Source organism: Molossus molossus, unplaced genomic scaffold, assembly GCF_014108415.1.
Source record: "Molossus molossus isolate mMolMol1 unplaced genomic scaffold, mMolMol1.p scaffold_m16_p_19, whole genome shotgun sequence".
Taxonomy (NCBI): Eukaryota; Metazoa; Chordata; class Mammalia; order Chiroptera; family Molossidae; genus Molossus; species Molossus molossus.
Window position 1 is genome coordinate 41,925,879 of NW_023425354.1, and position 19,695 is coordinate 41,945,573.

The window sequence follows — 19,695 nt, forward strand, 5'->3', positions numbered from 1 at the left end:
TCAGGTTTGCTGGCCCATGACCAGGGAGCAGAGCCTGTCTCCTTCCCCTGGAAAGATCTGGGGCCTCTGCCGCCGAGCTCGGCTGCTGAAGGGTTCGTGCCAGCTGCTCCTGGGAGCGCCATTTCTGGGCACAGCGGCTGTTCTGGGGGAGGACCTCAGCTGAATGTGAGGGGGGAAATGCTCCTCCAGACACTCTTGTCACCCCCACCCCACGATACCCTGTACCACGGGCCTGGTCCAGAGGACATTTCCATTTGAAATTATTATTCTTTAGCTGCAGGCTGGGGACCTGGTCCTGGCTTGCGTGGCAAGGTGAGGAGCCCTTTGAGCTTCTGAGGGGACTTGTTCCTGGATACAGGTGGGAGGAGAACGTGCTAGTTAGGGCCCAGCTGAATGAGGGGCACTGGGGGCGGGGGGTGTCATTATCCATCCTTAAGAAGACTATGCTATTCATTTGTTTATTCATTCATTCTGCAAATAGCAGAGGGTCCACTGTGCGCAAGCCCTGTTCAGGTGCTGGTGATACCGTGAACAAGATGGACAGAATCCTTGTTCTCATGGAGATTGTTTTTCAAGGGTGGGAGAAGAGAGAAAACAAACCAATAAACATAAAACAAAGTCAAATAGGCTCAGCGGTTGGAGTGTCAGCCTGCGGACCAGAGAGTCCTGGGTTCGGTTCCCTCTAGGGGCACGTACCAAAAACAACAACAACAAAAACCAATGTCAAAGAGTCTGAGGGCTCTGCAGTGGATTAGAACGGGACAGTGTGACAGAGGATGACTGGGAGGCCTCTCTTAGCACAGACCTGAACACAAGCAGCAGCCAGCTCTGGGTGGAATGAGCTCCAAGCAGAGGGAACAGCAAGCACGCGGGCCCCTGGGGCAGAAACCAGCTGGGCATGTTCCAGGACCAACGAGGGCGTCTGGGGCAGAGAGGGGGAGAGGTGGGCACGGCCCATCACACACAGCTTTAGGAGTCAAGGTCAGGGGTTGAGATCTGATTCCCAGATGAATGGGCTGCCAGTGGAGCATTTTAAGCAGGGCCGCGATGTGGTCTGATCTGTGTGTAAGGGGTGAGCCCAGCTGCTGTCTGGTTGTGGCAGGGCACGTGGAGGGAGAGCCAGAGACGAGTTAGATGGCGATGGCGTCCCTGGGAGATGACGGGGTTGGGAACAAGGCAGCAGACGACGGGGGCCATATGCTGAGAGAATCCGGCTCTTCGGTGTATTCTAAGCAGACGGGGAAGGGTTAGCGGGCGTGATTGAGGCCTGGGGAGGAAAGAGGGTCCTAGGCTGTGGCTGGGCGAGGGTCAGCTGGTCCACCCGGCACGATGAGCGGGTGGTGTTCCTCCTGGGCTTGCCAGTAGGTGCCGTTCCCATGCGGATGGACTTGGGTTGTGCTCCCGGCTTAGCCACAGTGCAGTGACCTTGTACAAGTCACTTAACGTGTCTCAGCCTCTGCTTCTTTATCTGTAAACGGGATACGAAAGCTTATGTCCTCCTTGGCTGGCTGTGAGGAGCAAATGAGCAAAGGCAGGGAAGTAAGTCCTTCGCAGAGTGTCGGGCCCCTTGCGAACACTCAGTAAAGGATACTTGTTGCTGTTACTAGTAAGCTGCCCGTGTGTATACAGAATGGCACTTAGCGCTCGTATATCTCGGAAGAGGGTTAGTGACACCCACGTGGTAATCTGCTCAGGCTGCCACAACAAACACCGGAGACTGTGCAGCCCCCAAAACAAATTTATGTTCTCTAGTTCTGGAGGCTGGGAAGTCCAAGGTCAGTGCTGGTCAGTCCAGTTTCTGGTGAGAGCTTGGCTTGCAGGACACAGTGCTGTCGGATCAGGACCCCACCCTCAGGACCTTATTTAACCCTAATTACCTCCAATACAGTCATATTGGGGGTTAGGGCATCAACATTTTAATTTTCAGGGGACACAGCTCAGCCCATAGCACCCCACATTCTCCTTGTTAGAACTCACGTTTTCTTGGATTTAAGTTGGAGTTCCCGTTATCCTGTGTTTTCCGTAGCTCCAGCGCTGGGTGTCTTGAGTGAGCAGTGACGCCAGACTCCTCCATTTCTGTGCAAGTTCCTCGTATACACTTAACACTCGATCACTTTCCAGCCTGTTGTGGACGAATTCTGAGTTAAGGGAACCCAAAAGGACAAGTGTCCAACACTGTCACTTCCCTCGGGTCCTGGTGGTCAAAGTGGGAAGACGCTATTCTCTAGACTCTAGAGTCTAGAGTGATGCTGACCATCGCTGGGACCATGGTTTCCAGGACTAAGCGCAGTCGGGAGGGCTGCCTGGAGGAGCTGGCTCTGGAGCCTTCTGAGAGGCGGAGAGCAGAGGGAAGGGCATCCCAGGCAGGGAGCGTGGCATGGAAAGACGAGCCCTGGCTGTGAGGCTGCCCTGAGGGCAGGCAGAAGGGCACTGGAAGAAGAAAAACACATAGGAGACGACATCGGATTTGACTTAGGAACAGGGGGACGGAGGCGAGAACGGGGCATCTCGGCGTAGGAGACGGGCCTTGTGAGCAGGACGTGTTCTCTGAGGGCCAAGCTGCCTTTGAGCAGAGTGGGCAGGTCCTCAGGGCCCCAGGGCTCCTGGGAGATGATCCAAGATATCACACAGACACCCTGCGGCCCCTCTGCTGGGCATTGACCACTGAGGAGAATCAGAGAGACCCAGGCCTAGCTCGGCGCCCCAGCGAAGCTTTAGCCCTTGCAGGGGCTCCCTGGCGTCCGGGAGGGAGGACAGTGTCAGCCATGCACTCATCCCCCAGATGTGCTGTCCTTGGCCTGGTGCAGGCACAGGGCTTGTGGTGCAGAGACACACAGATCCCCGCCTCCGGGCTGGGGATGATTCATTACCGATGTGGTTGGGTTACGGAGGCCGCCCTGGGGCCTTAGAGAGCTCGAACAGGGTCCCGGCCTAACTGGGGGCATCAGGAGCCCTCCGCTCTGGGTTCACCAGTTACTGGGCCGCTTCTCTTTGTTTCCACTTTCTACCTCCTCGCCTTTTGCAGCGGCGGCGGCAGCCCTGCGTCCCGCAGATGTGTGGCCTCGGCCGGCTGCTGGGGAGATCTCTGATATGGGAGGTGCCCGGACCCAGGCCTGAGGGGCAGATGCTCGGGTGCTCCTGGCCACACGGAGCTGTCTCCTGCAAGGACCCTGGCAGGGCTCAGCAGCCAGGAGCTAACGTGTGTGGGTGGAACCCGTGATGCTGGCCACTGGATGTTTGGGCCCCGCATGCCCGGGCCTCCTGCCCTCGTTAGGGGAGGGCTGTGGTGGGGAGGGATAGGGGCCAGCTGGTTCATTAGAGGCCTGGCACTCCTAGTTGCTTAGGATCTTTGTCAGCCAGCTCTGTTTAATTGACAGTCGGATTTCACCAGTGATGGGAGGCTGGGCAGGGCTGCAGGAGGACCCGCCTGACCCAGAATTGTGCCGTCACAGTGCAGGGGAAGCAATAGGACTTTTTCTGGTTTCAGCCACAATGTGTTTCGTGGTGAGTGCAGAGGAGGCTGCCCACGAAACGGTGGTCTCGGTGATGTGTGCTGAGTCCTGTGGGCAGGGATGAGCCTTAGGAAGTCCAGCTCAGGGAGGGGTCAGGCATCCTCTGCTCAGGATTGGGGGGGCGGGGTTGCTGGAGGGAAGGGGCCAGGCTGCAGCCAGGCCAGAACCTGCCACCTGCTCAAGGCTCTGAGGTTTGTGAGGGGCTCAGCCCAGACCCCCAGTAGGGAAGCTGGCAGTCACCTGGGGTCATTAATCCCATCACCGGGGCCCCACCCTCATGACCTCATCGAACTCGAATCATCTCCCAAATGCCCCACCTCCAAACACCATCATATTGGGGGTTAGGGCTTCACCATGTGAATTTGAGGGGACATACACATTCGGTTCAGAAACTCTGGGGGTGGGGGCAGAATCGGTGTTTAACAAGCCCTCCAGGGGGTTCTGATTCTCTTTAGGTTTGAAAACTCCTGCTGTAAGGTCTCAGCCCCAGGCCTGGCTCAGGGTGGTGGCGAAGGACCTTGAGTGGCAGACCTTTCCTCTGCTTCTTGTCCTCCCCTTGCCCTCCCCCTCCCCCTCCCCTGCACCACACAACCCCCACTCCCCTCACACCACACCTCCCACACACCCTGACACACCCACACACACACACACTGTGGGTCAGGGTCTCCTGCACCCTCCCCCAGCCATTCTGGTTCTTGCCAACGGTAAACACTGAGGCCATGGTCTCACCTTGTGAGATCCTTTAGAGTTTATAAAGCACTTTCATAAGTCACCCTGTTTGGTCCTTGGGATAAAGCTGTAAGAGAAACTGAGGCTGCTTCCCAGCCACAGATGGAGAGCAGGGGCTCAGTGGAGGCAATGTAGCCTTTTGGGGTCATCTGGCTGGGTAGTGGGGAGCTGGGTCCCCCAGGGGCGTTCGCTGTACTGTGCTGCCCCTCTGTTCCTGCAGACCAAAGCATTCACGCTGTGTGCTTTCCCTTCCTTGGAGAAGCAGGATCTCTTTCTAAAGAACAGAAGAAACATCATACTCAATGGTGAAATATTGAAAACTTTTTATAAAAAATGGGAATAAGACAAGTTCTTTGTATTTTTATCACTACTTCTATCCAATGTTGTACTGGAGGCCTAGCCAATGCAATAAGACAAGAAAATGAAATGTATGATATAGGATTGGAAAAGAATAGCTAAAACTGTCCTTAGCCATGAACATAGCATATTTATGTAACTAGAAAATCTGAAAGAATCTAAATGCAAATAGCTAGCATTAGTAGGTGACTTTAGCAAGGTTATTGTATACAAGTTCATTGTACAGGAAAATTGGTGCCCTGCCTGGTGGGGCTTAGTTGGTGGGGCATCATTCTGTGCATCTGGGGGTGCTGGTTTAATTACCAGTCAGGGCACATGTCCAGTAGGGGGCATGCAGGAGGCAGCTGATCTATATTATGCTCTCACATTGATATCTCTCTCTCTCTCCCTCTTCCTTTCCCTTCCTCTCTCTCTCAAAATCAATAAAACATATTTTTTAAATTGATATTTCTATATACCCGAGACAAAAATGAGAGAAAATAGTGCAATTTATGACAAAGGGAACACTGTTATGCAGTGGGTAAAGAATGGTGTCATGGATAAATAATGCAAAGTCATTTGATATTCATATAGAAAAAATGTATCCTGCCCTGGCCGGTTTGGCTCAGAGGTTAGAGCGTCGGCCTGCGGTCCAGGGAGACCCGGGTTCGGTTCCCGCTAAGGGCACGTACCTCGGTTGCGGTTTGTCCCCGGCCCTGGTTGGTCATGTGGGTGGCAGCCACTCGATGTGTCCCTTTCACGTTGATGTTTCTCTCTCTCTCTTTCTCTCTACCCCTCTCTCTCCCTCTCACTCTACCTGAACAAAAAATGGGAAAATGTCTCGGGTGAGGATAAAAAATAAATAAAGAAAAAATGTATCTTGACCTTGACCTCACACCACGCACAAAACTCAGTTCCGGAATGACTTCAGATTGAAATGTGAAAAGCACAGTAGTACATAGTTTGGAGGAGACAGAGAGAGAGAGAGAACGAACACAGGAGAAGTCACTTGAAGGTGAGGGAGTAGGTGCCTATATCAACATGGCGATGACTTTGGGGACCCCAGCAGCACCCGGAAGGCCCTGTCAGAGGCCGCCCTTCCCCCGCGCTCTGTCCGGTGCTGGCAGTCGCTCTCTGACTGCCCTCACCCCAGTGGGGGAGGAAAGGTCTTTCCCAAGACCTTCAGAAGCAGCCTGAATGTTGCTATGCATTTGCCTGCGTTAGGTACCTCATATAAAGCGAACTCCTACGCTACAGTCTTTGTTTTTCTGTGACTGACTCGTTTCACTTAGCGTACTGTCTTAAAGGCTCATCCTTATTGTATCATGTGTCAGAATTTCCTTCTTTTTTAAGGATAATACTGTGTTGTAGGTAGGAATCACATTCTGTTGATCCGTTCATGGTAACGGGCACTTGAGTTGCTTCTGCATTTTAGCTGTGGTGACTGGTACTCCTGAGAATACAGGTGTGCAAATGTCTCTTCGAGCCCCTGCTTTCGATTCTCGGGCGTATACCCAGAGGTGGAGTCGCTGGGTCATGTGGTCGTTCTGTCTCGTTTCTGTCATCCTCCCCCCCAACCCCCGTGACGGCTGCACCATTTTACCTTCCCACCAACAGTGCCCAAGGGTTGGGAGGGTGCAGCTTTTTGCAGGTTCTCCCTCTTGAATGGGAGTGTGACCCCATGACCCCCGCTCCCTTTCCAGTCCCAGCTCTCAGGGCCTCTGTCCCTCGGCGTGACCACGGACGCAGCGGCATCCTTGAGCAATAGCCGGTTCCTCGGAGCTGCCTCCTGGCTGGCCTCCGCGTCCTTCCTCCTCCTTCAGATGCGGAAGACGAGTGCTCGTGCCTCACTATGAAGGTGGATTTTTCATTCAGCTACTGATGTTTTCTAAATCCCCGGAAAAAGTCACTTAATTCGCCGTCCCCGAGGGCCTGCTCTGGCTGCTGTGTCACCCGGACTTGACCGGACTTGGCTCAGCTGCTGTTGCCGGATCAGAGGGTTGGACGGGACACCACGCAGCATCCTGGAACCGCCGCCTGCTCAGGAGCCTGACGACCGGAACGCCCCCAGTAAGGCACACCTTGTGTAGTCCAGAGGCCATTCTGTTCATCCGTCATGCCACTGACCTTCAGCTCAAGGTCAAAGGCAGCTGAAGAGGGTGAGCTTGGGGAACCTCAAGGCCCTCTGGTGACAAGACTCAGAGGCAACCAGTGGATGTGTCCCTCTCACGTTGATGTTTCTCTCTCTCTCTCCCTGTCTTTCCCTCTCTCTACCTGAAGATAAATAGAAAAATGCCCTTGGGTGAAGATTTAAAAAATTAAAATAAAATAAAACAATGAGCCAAGTTGTGTTCCAGAGGCACAGAGAAGTAAGTTCTAGCTCACAGCTGTGGCTGCTGCCCGTCCCTGATCGGTGGGGTTCAGCAGGCCTAGGAGTGGGGCCTGGGCAGTAATGCTGCACGGGCTAGACTGAGCTTGGTGTATTGTTGTTTTAAGACAATGGTAGGTCTGCTTTCCAAATCTCTGTGTCTCAGGCTGTGGTTGAGTCCCTGTCCTCTTAGGGGGCAGCCAGTGTGGGGGATGGCATGTGCTTATGAGACGCCCCTCTGTCTCTGATGTTTCTGTGATGCCATATACCCTTCACAGCCCCCCAGAGGTAGGTAGGCCAAAGAGGGTGATTATACCCATTTTCCAGGTGGGGAAACTGAGGCTCTAAGAGATGACTTGCTCCTGGGGACATAGCCAGGGACTTACGTCTCAGTTCAGAACTTTGCTCCCATACTCTTTTGGGAGAAAAAGAGCTGAAGACTTATCAGAGACCCCTCCTCAAGGAAGATGACATTCGGTGCCAGTTTGCCAATTGGGTACAAAGCCATTGACTAACTGCCCCCAACTCTGGGGAAGGGATTGTAGTCCCTAGTGCTGACCATCCATAGCAGGGGGAAGCAAACTCCCCCCACCACCACCCCAGAGTGGGCCCAGGGCTTTGCACTAGTTTGTCATACCTCTGGGGATGGCTGGGAAGACCCTGGACACATCAGGGGGCTTGCAGGGGGTTCCTGTTTGCTGAGTCATGGATGAGAGTCACTGTGAGGCCAGCCCCTCGCTGATTGAGCAAATCCGGCTGATGGCCTAGGTGGGGGTTGGGGTGGGAGTGGGCTCCTTCCCTGAGACAGCGGTGGGGACCCGCTCGGGCCCCTTGCTCGGAGCTGAGTGGCCCTTCTCCCTGGGTCTGGTCATTGTGGATTCTAGAGAAGGCAGGCAGCAGGAAGCAGTGTTGGCAAATCTGTTTAGCAGCTGTTACCAGGATCGGTAATTGTGTGCAGCCCCTTGTCCTGTGCTGTGGTAAATAACAGATAATGACATTTCCCGTCCGTGGCGTGGCGGGAGCTGCACAGGCCCTGCCTCACCGGGTGTCCTGCGAGATGCCACACTTCCTCATTGCTCTCAGGTCGCCCGGTTTCCCTGCCACAGCCTGTCCCGCTGCGCTGTTCGCTGACCTTAACTCGAGGTGCACTTAGCCTTCTGTGCCCCGAGTGTGGGCATCAGCGTGCCTCTCCTGCTGAGGGGGCAGCCGGGAGGGGCGGGAGGGCGAGCTGGCTTCTCAGAGGCTGCCGTGAGCCCCAGCCTCCACATCAAGGAGTCAGGCCCTTCTCAGAGGCAGCTTGGGGGTCTTAACTGTCTCCCTCACAGACCCTTTCCTCACCCTGTCATCCTGCCTTCGTGGGAGGGGTAACTCTCCCAGGTTACAGATGGAGAAAGGAGGCTGGGAGGGCTAATGATCTGCCAGGCCCTCCAGAGACCCCTCTGCCCGAGAACCACGTCTGCCATGCTGAATGTCCAGGCGCAGACAGCAGGTACTTGGGCCCTCCAGGGAGCGAGGCCTGAGCACCTGGGTGCCACCGCATGGCCACTCCGCCAGGCCCCCAGCTGCCTGTGGGGAGTCTCATTAGCCTTCCAGCTCATCCTCCTCTGCTCTTCATCTTGCTCAAGTGCGGCTCTGATCAGTGTGCTCTGCCCTCCCCCCAGAGTCTTCAGTGGCTCCCTACTGCCTGCAGAATGAAGTCAGACCACCTCCACATGGTGTCCAGGGCCCTCAGTCCATTCCCGGGCCACAAGCTGCCGACTTGAGCAGCGTGAACGAAACACCTGGGCTGGGAGTTCCGAGGCCTGAGGGTCAGGCCTGACTGCACCTGTCACCGCTGTCCTTGGGGTTCTGTTCCTGCATATCACCAGGGTCCCTAATTAATCATTAGCTGTGCTGCTGCTGTTACCGGAATGTTCAGAAGCCTGAGGGTGTTTGTCTAGTCTGCTGTGTTTTTTCAAACAAAAAAGTTCCAATGACAGTATTTACTGGCTTCGAGGGTGTTGACTGTGTTCTAGGCCCTGGAGGGGCTGAGGAGAAGGGAAGGTATTTTCACATAAACTGACCTTTTGAGAGTTAGGATGATCTTGGGAGTCAGAGAAGACAGTGCTGGCCTCTGCAACAGGTGGGGCTGCCGAGGGGCTGCCACGTCCCGTGCTGAGTCTGTGGGGGCAGAGCGGGCGTGGGAGCACCCCCTGACTTTGGCCAGCAGGGTCCGTGCGTCGTCACTAGAGAGACAGTTTCCGTATGATGCAGTCAGCACTGCTCCCCACGTGTCTCATTGTGGGAGCACGCCGGTGGGAGTTCTTGGGGTGAGGGGTGTCAAGGAAGGCGTCATGGAGGAGAGATACACAGAAGTTCACTTGCCTGGGCACAGCCTGGGTGAAAGCATGGAGACACAGAAGTACCTAGAGTGCTGGGAGCAGACAGTGAGGCTTGTCGGGGGGCACGATGGGCTGGCGCGGCTGCGGAGGGAGGTGGGGCCGAGCCTGCGTGTGTGCGTCCGGTCCCCTGTCTTTCTGCCCCAAGCCTGTGCAGGGCCTTAGGAGGTGTTTGCTGAATGCCTTTGACTTCACAGGCCCCGCCCTGCGGCTAAAGTTGCTGCTCATCCAATTCTAGGGGAAGGGACGGTGGAAGGTCAGCCAGAGGCTCCTGCCTCGCCTTCTGACAAGCAGGGCTGTGGTTTCATGGGCTTTGAGGGCAGGCTGGGAAACTGGGCACACACCCTGGAACTGGAGAGTCTCAGAGCCAGGATCTTCTCGGCAGACCTGGCGGGGCTCCTTGCGGGGCCGGTGCTGACCACAGCACCGTCCTCCCTCCAAGTGGGGCTTCGTGGCAGTCCCCAAGGAGCCAGGCTCGTGCACAGCCATTGGCTCAGGGGCTGCGGAAAGAGGCAGGGCATTTTCAGGGCACTGGACCCGAGGACAAAAAAACCCCACGCAAAATGATCTAGCTTTTTCCTTGCTGTTACTCTGAGAAGCAGGCTCCTTCACAGAGGCTGGACCGGGTGACTGCCAGGTGGCAGGCAGGCCTGTGGGTGAAGAATCCTCTGTGGGGGGCCGGGCCCCAGGGCTTCCCGAGAACAGTGGGTTACACGACCAGGGCTGGAGACACGCCGGCTGCGTCTGGCCGGCAGTTCCCTGTTCACGCTTCGGGCAGGGCCAGTGTCTGTCTTGGAAAAGCGGCTGCCGTTCCTCTTCAGACCACCACTGTCCATAGAACAACTTGCTCTGGTGACATCTGTCTCCTGGTCCCAATGAGCATCTTTCTCAGCCAGTGTAGGGGTCATAGAGAACATGAGCGAGAGGTAAGATCGGGGTTTGGACCCCGGTCTGCCCTCCACTGACTGCCCTTGTGTGACCCTGGACGGATTACCACCGCTGTGTGCCCCAGTCCCGCCCTTGTTAAGAGAATAATTCATGTGAAGCGCTCCTGCTGTACCCAGCACACAGTGCATGTTACATAAGCTCTTGCTTTTATGATGACGGACCTGGGTCCACATCCCGGCTCTGCCACCTCTTCATTACATTAAGTCAGTCAAGCCACCCACATCTCCGGGCCTCCGATAGCCTCATCCACACCATTCAGATCATAAAACCTTCCTCCAGGGGCCATTGTGAATGTAAATGAGATTAAATGTGATCATGATAATGTGTGTTGAGCACTGAGCCTGGTGCCAGGCATGGAATAAGTGCTCAATAAATGGTAGCATTATCATTATCATGAGTTGTAACTCTAAGTAACCATGAAGCAAGGAGTGAGATGAATGTGAGCCGGGGCCTTCCCCCGCCCCGACCCCCAGCCAGAGCAGAGGTGGAGCGTGCAGGCCGCTGTGTGACGTGGCCGTCCTGGGAGGCGCTGGTCCGAGTGGCATCCCGCAGTGATTCTGATGGAGCTCAGGCTCCGTGCCTTCCAGGAGCCCAGACTGGCGGTCAGGCGCAGAAGCTGAGATTTTTTTTCTTTCGGGCTGGAAGGACCTAAGGAGGGCTGCAGGAGTCTGGCCCCAGGACTTGGAGCCAGCAGGTGGAGCAGGCCGTGTTCAGAACTTACGGAAAGCTTGACAAGGGTGGTGGAACTCTGTCTACCACGGGTCCTTCCTCCCTCGGCGGGCTGGCCCGGGGCTGGCCGGGGTGGGCCCTGAGGTGCACACCAGGCCGGGAGAGGTCAGAAGGGCCGTGTCCCAGAACCCCTGACGGGACCCTTCTCCGAGGCGTGGCCAGCTCTTCCGCACATTGACTTCTGTTCCTCACCTCACCCTGGGGAGAGGCACCCATCCCCACACAGGCCCCACGAGACCCTAAAGGTCCCTTAGGTGTTTGTGAGGACAAGCGTGCAGTCCCCACGCCGCTTCCCGACCGGGAGCTGGTGGGGCTCCTCCTCCATCAGGACTTGCACCTTTCACAACCCAGGCTCCCTTCAGATAAATGGGGAGACTTCCCACGTTCTTTTAGAACACCACTTTGACATTTCAAAACAATATTCTGTGTTTGAAAAAAGAGGCTATAATAGTGAATGTGCTTTCCCACCACACATGTCCCATCTTCGGGCCCCGGAGGTCCTGTCACCCTCTCCGACGGCGGGGGGGGACCCCAGGTGGAGTCACACTGCTGGCCCTAGTGCGATGTTTGCAGGCGAGGGGCTCCCCCAGCCTCGGGTGGCCATCCGGCCCTTGCCTGAGACCGGGCTGGCTCTGGGACTGTCCTGGCTGACTCCTCCAGCCCTTCGTCCCTCCGTGTCTACGTGCACCATCCTCTGTGTGCCCGCGGTCCTGCGTCAGCACCTTGGTCACACTTACTGCTCCGTGTGCGCAGGCCAGCACTGGTGTGCCTCTGGCCCCTGGGGGCTGTGTCACAGGCACTCCTCGACACCTCACACAGCACGTACCTGGTGCCCATGTGTTCTCCGCAGATGCCTTGAATGGATGAATTAACTCGAGACTGAGTGCCGTGGCTCATGGGGTCCCCCTTTAATCCACATCATTAGACTGGCTGGCTTTTTAAAACCTTCCTCTCAGCTTCAGATTAAATACCCGTCTCCACTCCTCTGCCCGGCTCTGGTTTGAAACCAGGGCTGCCTCCACCTGTGCCCCTTGGGCCCCATCGAGACAGTTCACACCTCTTTTGTTTCCTATGTTCTCTGAAAAAGAGGCAAAAACCGAGCACAGTCTCTGGTTGGAGGTGATGCTGAGGATAACCAGGACCAGGAAGAGTTAACGGGCTGGTGGGTGGGCAGCTGCCCCCCGCCCCGAACCCCAGCCAGCATGGTCATTCCATCCTGCCCGAAGCCCCCCACTCCCCCATCAGACACGCGCAGTGGGGCGCAAGCCCAGAGATGACCCAAAACCCATGCAAGACATGATTTCTTCTCATGCGCTCATGAATGGCCATAATCAAGAGCTGCTTCTGTTGCGTCTTTAACCCTCCTCTCCACCCAGGACGTGGTGCCGACTGACTAGTGAGTGCAGGTGGAGGGAGGAGGTGTTTTGGAAGCTGGTCCTGGAATCTGCAACGCTCGCTTTCCCCTGGGAGAGGCGGCGAGGGGTGCGGGGCTCACAGTCCTGGGGTTTGGGCCGTCCCAGAGCAGCAGCACCCGAGGGAGGGGAAGGGCCTGCTCGGAGGTGGTGGGGCAGCTCCCAGAAGCCTGAGTGATGGAAGAGGCCTCGCCCTCGCTGCAGTCCAGCGGAGGAAGGCTGGCATCTCCCTGGTGGGCGTTAGAACAGGAAGCGCCGAAGACTTGTCTTCCTCTGAAATTCCTCTCTGGCAGCCTCTGGCTTCTTTCTCAGACCAAGCAGCAGGTGACCAGCATGAAGGCTGTGTGTCTTTTGGTCCTGGTGACTCGGTATTCGCAGGGGTCAAGGCTAAGGTTACCGTGTCCTCAGCCCCACTGGCCCCCAGGCTGTGTCTCAGTGAATGGAAGGAGGGTCCTGGCTGTGCCCTGTCCGGCTGTAGTTCTGGAGGAGGGGCCGAGGCCCCGGGAGCCAGCCCTGCCTTCATTTGGAGTGTGGGGAGGGTGACCGCTTGGAAAAGTCTCTTGTCTGGGGCTCAAATGGGGTTCCCATCCCACCTCCCTGTGGTCAGGTGACTTAACGTTAAGCCTCAGATTACCTGATTTATAAAATGGATAATAATACTCACCTCCTAAGGTGGTTATGAAGATTAAATGAGATTCGACATAAAACACCTAGCTTGGTGCCTGGCGTAGCGTCAGTGCTCAGTGAAGTCTATAACTATAATATGTACATCAATATCTAAACTATTTACAGTCATTTGGCTGCAGGACTTGGGTTCCGGATACTAAACCTATGGCCACAAGGCCATTTCTAGCCCCCTGGCCCCCAGGCTGGGGAGGCACCTCCAAGCCTGGGTGATGAGTGGGGCTGAGCCCCGATCAGAGGGGTCAGTGGCCCCGCAACCCCGTGGCGGGAGGGGGCAGGGCTGACTGCCTACTGTTGAGCATAGTCAACCAAGAATCTGTCTCCCACCTATCTGTGCATGTACGTCAGCTTCTTCATCCATCCTGACACACACAAGTCCAGAGCTAGTCAAAAAATGAAGTTGGGGGACGAGTGACTTCCCAAAGCATTTAGCATAGCTTCCTTTAAATAGGAATTCTGCTGATCCATTTAAGGTAGATTCTGACTTAGCACAGTTTGATTTACACATTGGCTAATATCCTTCCAGATATCTTTCTGGGCATATATCAACTTCTAATACAGGCACGTAAACCTGTTTCCGTGGTGGAGAATTTCCCAGCGCATGCTGTTCCTAACAAGCTTTTTTTAACCTAATTGATTGTGAATATTGCTCCATTTCAGGACCTGTGCCGCTTTGTCATGATTGTGTTCACTTTTCTGTTTATATCATCGTCACTGCTGCGTAGCTGTTCCTAAAACAGGCAGATTTTCCCTTGTCGAAGATTTGATCTCTAGCAATGAGAACACGCCACAGGATGTGAAAGGCACACGCGTTGTTTCTTTTCTTTATTGATTTGAGAGAGAGAGGGAGAGGGGGAGAGAGATGCAAACATCGATGAAAGAGAACATCGACTGGCCGCCTCCTGCATGCTCCCCCCAATGGGGATCGGGCCCACAACCTGGGCATGTGCCCTGATCGGGAATCGAACCGGCAACCTCTTGGTGCATGGGTTAACGCTCAGCCAGTGAGCCACACCAGTCAGGCTTCACACTGCTTCTTGCATGTGCTGCCAGCCTTTGTATGCAGCCTCTTCTGCCCTACTTTGGGGTGGGGAGCATGCTGGGAGCACCATTTTCAGCATGGCTCCCAGAGGGACCGTCTCACTACAAATGTCGGTTGGTTGGAACTCTTGAGGGTCCTTTTCCAAATGAGTCTTGCCAGTTCACAAACTCCGGTTCGATGGGACACTCGGGGACAGTGGGCTGTGCCTCGTTCGTCCTTGTCACTCCTGGGACAGTGCCTTACATCCAGCATCGACTGAACGTTTGTTGAATTAAAGCATCAAGTATTTTCAAATTAACCGTCGTTAGCATTCATTTCTGCAGCCCAGCCGCGTGCATTCCCCGGCCTCCTTGTACGGAACATCTGAGCACAATTTCATCTGGTTTTGGTTGACTGCGCGGCACGAACATCTCTGTCTGTGTGATAGATGGTAATACCGCGAAGCCCTCGGGGCGACGGGTGCACGGCTGCTTCCCTGTTACTGAATGTTCTCAGACCGCGGCTCCTGAGAGGCACTGGGGTCTCTGTGCCAGCGGCTCCGTTCCCAGCCCTGAGTGGCACTGCACGCCCTCCCTTCTGATCTTCTGACCAGAGTCAGGATTCAGTTTGGGACCCCCCTGTGGAGCCGGGGCTCGCCGTGAGGGTGTGAAGGCCCGGCCTGGGAGCAAGGGGCCTGAGCACCCGGGCACCTCGCAGAGAGTGCACTTGTGCTGGCTGCCTTGTGGCTGTGGTGTGGGAAGGCGGAGCTGTAGATCACAGTGGGGACGCTCCAGGGAGTCCCGTCAGGCCTTGGAATGAGTCTGCACACATAGGCGGCCTGCAGGGAGCACCCCAGGGTGGGGGGCAGGCAGGAGGGGTCATGTGGGGTGCAGCCCTTAACAGAGGACGCTCAGTGTCCTTTCTCATGTGTTTGGGCCAGCCTGGATTTGCACAACACAACCTGAGAGTGAGGCCCGCCTGGCCAGCAGCCCCACCCCCCTGACACTACCCCGTGGGCAGGCTCTCCCATCCCCTGCCCTGTGCTGCCACTGAGTGTTCCGTGTCTCTGTGTGTCTCATCTCCCCCATAACTGGCGCATTCCAGGAGGGACCACATCTTGCCTTCTCAAGTATCACACTAAAAGCAGCTGCTGTTTGTTCACTCATTTACTCTGCAGATATTCATGATCGCCAAGCACTGGGCAGGGAGCAGAACAGACGTGGCCTCTGCCCTTGGGGGGCTGACAGCCGGGTGGGGGAGTGGTGGTCGTCATAGGGCCACACGAATGAGGATAAATTCCTGATGGTTGAGGACAAGAGGCAAGGGCTTATTGTGGAGGCTCCGACCAGGTGAGAAGTCAAGGAAGGCTTCCTGGAAGAAGTGGTGCTTTTGCTGAGGTCTGAAGGATACATAGGTTAATGAAGAGAGTGTGACCACGTGCATCCCAGACAGAGGGAGCAGCACATGCCCAGGTCTCGGAGCAGGAAGAGCAGTTAGGACCAGGGGCTGCAAAAAGGCCCGCTGGGCTGGGGCTCAGAGCCGCGGGGCAGGGGGAGGGGCGAGGAGGCAGAGTCTAGCCTGAGCAGCCACCATACAGCGTGTGAAAGGGGTTGTCTTCATCCAGAGAGCAACAGGAAGTCTTTGAAAGCTTTTAGGCTGGCAGGGATGGGAGAAATAACATGATTAGATTTGCATCTTGAAAAGATCACTCTGGTTGCCGTGTCAGGAACCAGCTGGGGACTGGCAAAGTGGGGGTGAGGAGACCTGCTGGGAGGCCCCGGAGATGGCAGCAGCCTGGATCGGGGAGGGTGACAGAGGGGACTGGACTGTTCGAGATTTAAAGTTTGGGGAGATGGATTATTTGGGTGGGAGTGGGGGAGAGTGCGGGCGGAGGGTGATTCTGGGTTTGGGCTTGTATGATCGATGGGTGCTGGCATCCTTTACGGATCCAGGCCTGTGGGAAAGGGTGGTGGGTACTGTCCACTCTTCACCCTGTCCTGTGCTAAGCACTTTCATGACTCCTCTCCCTTCATCCTCCTACTGTGCATGAGTCTGCCTGTTACCCTTGTCCTGCAGATGAGGGAATGAGCCTCAGGGAGATTAGTAACAATCCAAGTTTGCATCTGAACGGCAGGCTCTGCTGTCCTGCCCCAAAGCCCATGTCCTGTGGCCTGTGCCCTGAGCTGTCCCCTTCCCCGTGTGAGCTCTAGGCTGGGGTGTATGTTTGCGAAAGGAATTCACGGAGTGCCTGAGACAGGATTGAGGAGATTGCATGTGCCAACTCAAGGCCTGGACTTTTGTCACTTCTGCTCTGAATGAGGCCCAGGAGCCAGACTTGGTTTGTTTAACACAGACACAGTTCCAGGCTGTGGAAAGCATGAGGCAGCTATGCCAGGGAAGCCAGTGCCCACTTGCCCAGGGCAGTTCCCCTCAATGGAAGCTCATCTCAGGCAGGGAAGCAGGGGCCCACCCCCGGGCCCCGGGACTGTCCTTGACACGGCTGAGCCGTGTTCCCTCTGCACTGACTTAAGGTCGCAGCTGGCTCACACTCTCTCTCACTGGCTTTTTAAAATCTACCTGCTTAATTTTCTTTTTTGGAACCTGGGAATGAAGACCAAATCCATAGGGGGAAAGGCTCATTATTCTCTTACTGATTCGAGGTTTATTGGAGTGGCAATTATGTATCACTTGAACTGGAGCATGTTATCTTTTTGCTGGCCTGGATTCCCCAGCCAGAGACGCTGCACATCCGAGGGATGTGGGATCTGACCACGGATTCCACCCGTGGTGACTGGGAGCCTGAAAACAGGGCTGTGCACGGGCGACGAGGGTGTGCCTGGTCATGCCCCCGGGGCCCCCACAGCGCTGCACAGGGCAAAGGAAGGGGGGGACATTTGGGACATGCCACCCTTACACACACACACACACACACACACGCACGCACACTCTCACACATGCACACGCGCACACACACACGCACGCACACTCTCACATGCACACATACACACACGCGCGCACACTCTCACATGCACACACACACGCACGCACACTCACACATGCACACACACACGCACGCACACTCTCACACATGCACACACAAACATACGCACACACACTCTCACACATGCACACACACATACACACACACGCACACTCTCACACATACGCACACGCACGCACACATGCACACGCACACACACGTACGCACACCCAGCATGACCATCGGCCGTTCACCCCTGTGTAGGGCAGGGCGGCCACAGGGAGGGAAGCTGCGGGGAAGCCTGCGGAGTGTTGCTGGGCAGGCCGCTGGGCCTGGGCTCCCTGCCCGCAGCTGGAAACCCCTCTCCTTTGAAGAGCGGCTGCCTCCCTCCCTCCCGAGAAATATCGAGGAGGACGGAGCCAGACTCCCCAGCCCGTCTTGGCTCCCAGAACTGATGTCTTGGAGCTGATGAACACATGCGGCTACACACCCGTCCCCAGCAAAGCCTTGTCCCAGGTCCTTTCCTGTCCCGTCTCTGTCCATTCATTTGTGAATCATCAGCCACACTCCCAGGCACATGAGCCAGCTCCTTGGAGAGCATGGACACCAGCTCGGGACCGGGCGGGGGAGGGTAGTACCCAGCTCTCCGGAGGTCTGGAAGAAGGAGCCTCCTAACCCTGACTGTCCCTAACTGGCTGGTCTCAGGCTGTTGACCATCTCCGAGCCTCAGTTTGCCCAGCTGCCTGATGGAGATCCTAACTCCCGCCTCCTTCATACTTCACTGCCTGGCACATACGTGCTCAGGAAATGGCAGTGACTGGTCTCCTGCTCTCTCCTCGTTCCCGGCGCCATTCCCCTGGGAGGGGGCAGAGCACCCCGTGTGCATGGAAGGCCAGCTGTCGCCAAACCCAATAAGCATGTGGAAAACTCAGTAGGAAAATCTCACCTCTTGAAGGGCCACACTGTGTATTTACTCCGGATAGTGGGAATTAGCAAGGAAAACAGCCACCTGGCTTCAGTGACTCCTTCCTCCCTCTTCAACCTGTGAGGAGACGCCCGTGTGCGTTTCTCGAGGCCAGTCCTAGAGGTAGAAGAGCTGGGGGTGGGCACTGGAAGGGGTATTGGGAGGAGCTCTAGTGGAAAAGAGGGAATCTCCAGACCAGGTCACAGGTGGTGGTGCAGGGCTGCAGGATTCAGGCTGCTGTGCCCCTGGAGAGGCTGAGCCCCAGCTTGGCACTGATCCCAAACCCAGGCCTGGCACAGACGTGACTGGGCCCCTCCCTCTCTGAGGGACCATGGGAGCTCAGAGGGAGAGCAGCACAGCAGTGGGCACCCCGACAGGGGACGCTCACCCGGATGTGCTGCACCTCGGAAGACCCCAAGCCCAGAACCTTCACAGGAGCTGGAAAGGGGCCCCCATCACGACTGGGGCAGACTTTCTTGCCAGCCCAGAGAACTGGGAATTTGGAGAAGATTACATTTGGAGAAACAGAAGAAAAGTGACGTTTCTCCTGCCTAAGTACTGGGTGAGCGCAAAGGCATCCCCCTAAGAATGTAGCAGAGCTTCTCTTCCGCCGAGATCTGCCTCCCGCCTCCTGCAGCGCCGGGCTCAGCGGCCCAATCAGGCGGTGAGCACAGGCTCCGGGAAGCCAAGCTGCTGACATTTTCCTCTCCGTGGAGAGGTGTGCTCCTCGCTCAGTTGGCAGCCTGCAGAAAAGGCCAAGCAATAGATCCAGCCTTCCCTCGGTGGGGGGGGGGCAGGTGGGCGGGCAGGAGCGAACCCTCTGTCTGCAGGAACTGGGCAGCTTCCACGTGGCAGAAACATAGATGAGCCCTGTGTGACAGTTCTCCGAGGAGGACCTGCTGTCACCAAGTCAGACGCTGCCCGGTTAGCCAGGAACAAGTCTCAGCCCCGCCAGGTCCCCCTGCCTTCTGGCGCATTTCATTCATCTGGCCGTTCCCACCACCGGGTGTTGCTGTGCGTTTCAGGGAAGCAAAACGTGTATTTAGAAGTTATGCACTTAAGCAGCGCTAGAGAAGGTAGAACTCTGCAGACCTGAGGTTCTGGCTCCTGAGGTGTCCGGGGAAATTACAGAACGGCTCTGGAGTCAAACCTGAGTTCGTCACTTGCAGGGTGAACTTGGCAAATCACAACTACGGTGAGCCCAGACGCCTCACCTGTAAAATGGGCCTGATGCTTAGGGAATAGGGTTCCCGGGATCGTCCAATGAAGGGACTTGGCATAAAGTAAGTGCTCCAGCTGGCACTGGCATTTCTCACTACATCGTCTTCTCACCGGCTCAGGCACACACGTGACTGTGTTGCACAGTTGTGCACAGATGCGCGTTTTCTTTGTGGCATCACATCATTCCTGCCCATATTTGCAGGGATGCACGCAGGCTGCAGGCTGCAGTGCCCAGGCCACAGCCTATTCTGTTGTGTGTGTTTGACTCTGCTGCTGGTGCGGGCATTTGGGTTGTTTCCAGTTCTCTGCTGTTGAGCGTGTGCCCCTGGGAAAATCTACAAGCTTATTCTTGACGTGCTCCCAACAGAATGTAATTGTGGGGGTGAATCTAGATCACGGAGATCCATGGACGG

The 19,695-nt window shown here is 56.0% G+C and overlaps 1 protein-coding gene across 2 annotated transcripts in view; it reads left to right on the forward strand.

Moving 5' to 3' along the window:
• Positions 1 to 19,695, forward strand: part of RPH3AL (rabphilin 3A like (without C2 domains)) — a 113,069-nt gene that overhangs the window by 31,291 nt on the left and 62,083 nt on the right. The gene's annotated exons all lie outside the window — the stretch shown is intronic.